The following is a 7,617-nucleotide window of genomic DNA, read 5'->3' as shown; positions in this document are numbered from 1 at the left end:
ACTACATGTGATGCTGAACAAAGTTTGAGTCCAGTGGCCCCTTTAAGACCAACAAAATTTTATCTGGGCTTATACTTTTTACCCAATCTGTGCTTTTAGGGCAAAGTGAAAATGTCAACCACAAGTCAACCACAAAAGGACAACAGAAGGTATGCAACAGCTGAAAAGCTATGAGAGCCCTGTGTGCCCCCCCTCATGAAGATCAGGTATAACTTGAGGTACAGAAATGCATCTTGGATTTAAGAGCTGTTTATGTCTACAGTATGCACCTTGTCTTTAAAAGCATTTCACAAAAGTTTTTTCTAGTACTCCCCAAAATTTCCAATTTTTCCATTGGAAAAATTAAAAATGTGGCCTTGTTTTTTTTAAAATGGGGAGATACAGGTTTCCCCCCAAAAAATTCAGGTTTTTTCAGGGTCTACACATCTCTACCTGTGACTGGAACACCTGACATTGTTTGACCATAAAGACAGCTGCAGGGATGATTCAAGGGCTGTGATGCCAGGGGTAAATGGGGGAGGGTAATTCTTCTCTCTTCCCCTATTCATAGAATCATGAGTTAGAAGGGACCTCCAGGGTCAGCCAGTCCAACCCCCTGCACAATGCAGGGAATTCACAAATACCCCACACACACATCCAGTGACTGCTGTTCCACGCCCAGAAGATGACAAAAAACCTCCAAGATCTTCAGCCAAACTGGCCTGGAGAAAACTGCTTCCTGACCCCAAAGTGGCAATCAGCATTTCCCTGGGTGTGTAAGAAAGGGCCACAAGAACTAAGCACTGATGCAACCCTTCCTGCCCTCCCTCTCATGATCTGCCTAAGTTCACACAATCGCCATTGCTGTCAGATGGCCATCTAGCCTCTGTTACATATGTACTCCCAAGGAAGAATATAGGTTCCTGTCTTTTTTCCTTAATGGGGCTTAAAGCAATAGGGGAGTTCGAAAGCAAGAAATTGCAAGTAGATAAATAGGTACCACTTCGGTGGGAAGGTAACAGCGTTCTGTGTGCCTCAGCGTTTAGTCATGCCAACCACATGACCATGGAAACATCTTCAGACAGCACTGGCTCTTCAGCTTGGAAACGGAGATGAGCACCACCCCCTAGAGTCGGATTCGACTAGCTTTCGAGCAAGGTAAACCTTTACCTTTTACAGGAAGATTTAATCATGTAATTCTCCAGTGTCATGGCCCAAATCTATATAACCGCACACAGAGTTGCTTTATTTATACAGCTAAATTACATGCTAGGGGATCCAGTCACAGTACTCTAGGATCACATATAGTTTGCCCCCTAAGTTTGTAGAATCTGCAGTTGTTCACTAGGTAAAAGCAGCATAAATGACCTAGGTCCTAGGATCTGCATTGTCAGATAGCACTGCTTTGTCCATACTTTGGTGATATCAGCAGCCATTACACCAGTCTCAGTCCCTACCCTCATCCCTTTTTGCATGATGAGCAACCAAAATGCTTTACACCAAGAAAAGGAACCAAGACTGTCATGCTTAACAGGATTAGGAGCATGGGGTAAAAGATAAACCTCCAGTATGCATATGCACAGAAGAACTGGCATAGCTACAACGTAGAGCCACTACTGAATGAGGGCACAGGACAAGAGGGTCTAAGAATGAGTGTTTTAGGTTTGTGGGCAATGAAGAACCACAAAACCAATGCTGTTTGCATCATACATAGAGCCAGTATGGCATAGGGGCTCAAATGCTCATCTTAGACTGGCACAGCCAGGGTCCAAATCACTGTGCAAAGCTTACTGGAGAACCCTAAAAGTTTGTTGGGTGAAAGATTGTGCATGTATGGAGGAAACCAGTATGTGAGGAGAAATCAACTGATGCACAGGTAACTCTGAACCTTAGCACTAGAAGCAACGGTCACGCTTGTGTGTGTATGTAAAATGCCATAGTTACAGCTGACTTGTGGTGATCCCAGCAAGGGGCTTCCTGGGCAAGTGAGAAACAGAGGTGGTTTGCCAGCACCTTCCTCTGTCGAGTTGTCCTTGGAGGTCTCCCTTCCAAGTACCGACCCTGCTTAGCTTCTGAGATATGATGAGATCTGCGATATGGCGAGATGCTGCCTTCCCTCCCTATTTTCATGCTTACAAAAACGAAAATCATTTTGTCGAAACAACAGCCTGAATAGCCCAGAATAGCCTGAACTTGTCAGCACCTGGACGCTAACCAGAGTTGGCCCTGGTTCATACCTGGATGGGAGACCACCAAGGAAGACCATGAAGGCCAAAGAAGGCAATGGCAAATCAACTCTGCTCATCTCTTGCCTTGACAACCCCTTGAGGGGTCGCCATAAGTTGGTTGCAACTTGACAGCACTTACTCCATTATTATCTACAGGTAATGCAGACTGCAGACTACCTGAAATGAACACAGCACAGATCTGACTTTTGCACAGATTAGTTCTTCGAAGAAGTTACCGGCAATTATAAGATGACCCACAAGTTGGAAAGCTCAAGCAAATATCAACAAAAGGCTTGTTAGTGAAGCCAAAAAATTGGCACCATTTCCTCACTGATGAAAGGAGGAAAGTACTAATGGCAATGCTGGCATCCTCTGAGACAACAGGCGCTTCCAAACTGACTCCACCCCCCCCTTTCTTAGTGCTGAAGATCAGCAGAAAATGTAATTATATCAGAGTCTTCAGCATCAGCAGAAACCAACATGACACAAATTATACCAAAAGCCACTTTCTTTGCTTTCTTCTTAAGGGAAGTCCATCTAGCACAAGGTAAACAGAATTCAGTGTGTGTGGGGGTATGCTCATGTACATTGCCATGCTTCAGGAAAGCAACTGTAAACACGGAGTTCAGAGATGGTTCCTTCTGTGTATTTTATGTGGGGTTGCCTTTGAACACTGCCTGGAACCTTCAGTTGGTCCAAATGTGGTAGCTAGCCTACTGTCCAGGACAGGATACAGGGACTGCATCACTACTGTTCTAAATGATCTCCACTGGCTACCCTGAGGGCTAAACTACACATTCAGGTTTCTAATGAGTTGAGCCTGGGTTCCCCAAACCCAATTTGGGTTCCCTGTGACCGCACAGCAGCGGTGGGAAATGGCTGGTTTTTTAATTTAAAAAAATAAATCCCAATTGGGTTTGGAACACCACCACAGGGAGAAGAAGGGCTCCTGTCTCCCCCAAGCCGTTTTCCCATGCCGAAACACCACGGGGGGGGGGAGGATTATTTTCCTGTTTTTGCTTCTCCACAAGCGCTGAATACGCCAACCTCCTACCCCACCTGGAGGTTGGAAACCCCTGTGTGTGGTAAAATAGGCAAGAGAGTGTTTCAAAAGACCATTTGTCCCTGCAAAATTAAAAGAAAAGGCACCAAATAATGTATATAGGTGCTGGGGTGCGGGGGGGGGGGCTTAAAAGCGCTGTGATAGCTTGCCACTTGAGGGGACTGGAAAAAGTTCAAGTCCGGCGGCACCTTTAAGACCAACAAAGTTTTATTCAAGGTATGAGCTTTCGTGCGCACACACACTTCTTCTGATACACTGAAATGGAAGTTGCCAGTCCATACATATAGGTCGAGGGTGGGCAGCAAAACCTGAGGGAACTGTTAGACAAGACTATGGAGAATACTTCAAGTGTGTGCACAGGTATCACGCCTTCAGTAATGTAATAGTACCTGCTGTGACGGACAAAGGGCTGTCCCACCCACCCCTGAAGGGGAAAACAGCCACTCACTTGAGCCTAGAGGACTGCTGCTCTAGCATCCCATCAGCTTTGAGAAGGGGGCTGGGAATGTTGGGAGGGAAACAGCAGGAGAGCGCTCAGGTCTGCCTCAGGGAGAGAGCAGTGAGAGCTCAGGTCTGGCTCAGGAAAAGAGCGGAGCGAAGGGTGGCTCTGCTCGGTAGTGTGGCAGAGTGGTTTGGCTCCACTTCTGAATAGAGTATCCAATTGTTAAGCCTGGCAGTGAGCAGACCTTGCACCATTTAGTCTGACTCTTGTGAAAGGGCAGGCTGGTGTGGGTGGAATCTGGTGTGCTTGTTAGGATCCAACCTAGTGGCTAATCGGTAAAAGCCTGTTTATGCTCGGAAGTAATAAAGAAAATTGGAACTACTCTCCAAATTAACGTGCCCTCAGCCAGGTTTCTCTTTTGTCTATCTGGAGAGCTGTGCTGCTGATCTCTTCCTTGAAATCTACTTGTAAATAAAGAAATCCTCTTTGTTCAGCTTGTACTTCTGGCAGTTCTCTACTTGTAAATAAAGAAATCCTCTGTTGTTAACATACAATTCCTGCCTCAGTGACCTCCATATTCTACTTGTGCACCACATAAACTTACCTCACAGTAGCAAACGCAAAGCCTAGACACTCACTACCTTTAGAACAGCCGGGATAACTGAGGGGAAGGTTTATACTTTAAAATAAACCTGGTTTCCCCCAAAATCATAGGGGGCTGTGTAGGTCCCCTCAGTTGACAGAAATGGCCTGTCACACCTGCTCCCCATCACACCAAATTCAATTCACCAGTTATGTATGAAGGGCCCATAGAGGGTGTCACACAACTCCTGGTTTTGCTCCCCATTTAGGACAGCAAAAATGGGGTGTCAAAGACTTGGTAGACCACCACATTGTGCTTGACTTTGTGGGTCACAAACCGTGGTCTGATTTGATTGAGATGCAACTAATATTGCCTTGAAATCAGAAGAAGTGTTTCCAAACAAATGCCTTCTGCAAATATATGATAGCTTCTAACTTCCACTAAAATTTCTGGCATCTGGCACATTCGCTCCATCTGCAACAAGCACGTTACACCTCTACTGGCAATTTGAAATCCCATTTGCTTTCTGCCTTTCCTCAAACCATCCCAGTAATGTCAACTACAAACCTCCTCCAGTGTTATATAGCTGCAGTTTTACAGAGAAAATGGCAAAGATTGAAAACAAAAAGAAATGGGGGTGGGGTAGGACTCAAAGTTTTAAGCATTCTGTTCAAGGCAGTCTCCAGAAGCAAAGCTGCATTCCCCAACCTAGAGCTCACATCACAATTTATAACAGCTCTTTGCATGCGTTGCACATTCCTCTAATGCAGCAGTCCCTGTACGTATTCCAGCACACAGTACATTAGCAGAGATTAAGTCAGGTGCCAACATTTCTTAACGAAATGTAATAACGTTTTGACAGCTGTCCAATCTGCATGTATAGCAATATAGGTATCTCTATCATGCACATTAGCATTGTGTTCAGAAGGTTGGGGGGAGCGGGAATCAAACCGGCAGTGCCAACATCATTATTGACCCTGCTTTTGCTAGTAATTTATTTAAACAGGGTCGTTTATCCTACAGAACGCCAAAGGTAATTTTATTTGCCTATTGACTTCATGCACCTGAGAGATCATTAACCCATCTTCAGCCTTACAACAACTTGCCAGCTACGATTTCCCCCTAGAGCCACTCAAACACTGTGCTGCGAAGCCATCGCCAGGTCTGACCCCTCCCATCCCATCTGAGAGCTCAAGACAAGTGCCCGTGAAAAGCCCTTCCATGCCCCTTCAAGGACAAGGTATGGCAGTTCCAGAGAACAGCAGTGCTGATGTGCCCTTGGCTCTCATGCTTAAAGGGCACATGGTTATTGGAGGGGAGGAGGATATTCAGCAGAAATGGAAGCATCCTAGAGGACTCACATTCAGCCAGAAAACAGAGATGGTGGAAAGGAAATACCCCTGAGGTCCCTGTCTTCCCCAGGCTCCATCCCCAAATATCCAGGAGTTTCCCAACCTGGAATCGGCAACCTGATCACTCCATCTCCCACCAGTGGCCAGGGGTGACCTGGCAACCCTACCACAGGCCTATACCACAGCCATGACTGTGGGCCTTCCTGCTTTGAATGAGAAGTGTCAAAACGACGAGCAGCGAGCCGACAGAAAGAACATGGCGACGGATCAGCGGATCGGCAGCACACGGCAGGCGACTCATGGAGGCGTGGCCGGGCGGCGTGGAGGCGTGGTGACGTAAGTGCGGTCGGAGCCTTGCGGGACAGAGACCAGTGCGACTCATCAGGCAGCCGCGCGCCATAGAGGACCGCCCCAGGAGAGCCAAGCCAAAAAGAAAAGACCTCCGCTGAAGGACGCTACCATCTGGTTCCAGCAAGACCCGCCACAGTCAAAAAAGACCTACGATGCTTAGGTGCCTGGTAAAGCACCCATCTCCCCTGAAATATATGTGGCCCTAGTTAGATGATTAAATGTATAGGTGTAAACCGCTCCGAGCCTCCGGGAAGGAGTGGTATAGAATTGTGATGAAATAAATAAATAAAACCTCCCACTGCCTGGGCCACTGGTGCCCCTTGTGTGACAGCCGGCCTCCCACGATCCCATACAGTGATGAGGGCACATTCTCACAGCCTTTCCTTCCCATCTATACAACGTGGGAATGATGACTCGCCACCGTGCTGTAGAATCTGCGACTGAGCTACAGACTGAAAATACAATCTTTCTTCCAACAACAACTCGAATCCTGAAACCTGAGAGGGCCGGAGATGGAGCCTCCTCATTTGAGGCGGCAAATGTCATCTGCAGTTATGGTCGTTACAGCCAGCCTGTCTGTAGCCTGCAATCAATGCAAATGCCGGGAAAGGGCTAGAAAGCTGCGGAGTACAGAGTATGATGTCTCAGGTTTGGGGGGGGGGGAGAGAAAGCAAATTTCTGCCCTTGGCTGCAAAGGCAGGCTTAAGGATGTGTGGACGCTACCCTTCAAAATCTCCACAGCCGGAGGCAGCCGGGAAAGATGTCCTTGTGGTGGAGCAGGCAGGCATGCAGGACTGCAGAAGCCTCTCTCTGGGAGCAGAGGAATTTGTGGCATGTACACATATGGCTGTTTGATTCGTTTGCAAGGTTTTATGCAAGTCACTGAATCCAAATTTTCACTGCTCAGAAATATGCCTTTTCATTGATGTTCAGGACACACCTAACTCTAGGATATTGTTAGGGGATGATTTGCAGTCTCGTTTATTAATGAAAAGCCTCTCTGACTTTACCCCATGGGGGAAATCTCTCTTGCCCTCTTTGAGCCTCAGCCTGCAAAAAGAGAAAGTTGACTCTTTTCCTATTTCACATTACAAAGATTGCTATGCTTTAAAAGGGGAAGGGGGGAAAAACCAGCCAAGCAGAAATAATTTCAGATAAGGGTATCAGTTCCTGCCAAAATTCACTCATCCTAAGTATTATGATCCAAAAGTGACTACACTCAGTGTGAGTTAGCTAAAATGATAACTTCAAGTATGTGTGAACTACCACAGCAATTGCTTATTATCAGCTGAAATGATGAAAAAAATATTTTATTTCTTGGATACAATGCAGTATTCTTTTGTTTCAGTAATGTATTCCAGTCTTTAAAACCCCTAGGAAATTATACCTCAAATGGACGTTCCAATCTATAGCTCAAGGGAAACTGTTCAGCAGATTACAGGTCCAAAGCAACTTTCAATACTAATGTATAAACAAAAAACAATTCTGAGTTTAAGTGAATTCATGTAGGCTTGAAGAATTTCCCTTTTGATTGTTAAGTGAGTAGACGAATTTCCCTTTTGATTGCAGGTCTTAAATTTGCATATAGAACAATTTGCACATGCAGTCTGCCTTTCTTA

The sequence above is a fragment of the Gekko japonicus genome, unplaced genomic scaffold, assembly GCF_001447785.1.
Source record: "Gekko japonicus isolate JY-2015 unplaced genomic scaffold, Gekko_japonicus_V1.1 scaffold121, whole genome shotgun sequence".
NCBI lineage: Eukaryota > Metazoa > Chordata > Lepidosauria > Squamata > Gekkonidae > Gekko > Gekko japonicus.
Note: the sequence above shows the minus strand (reverse complement) of the source record.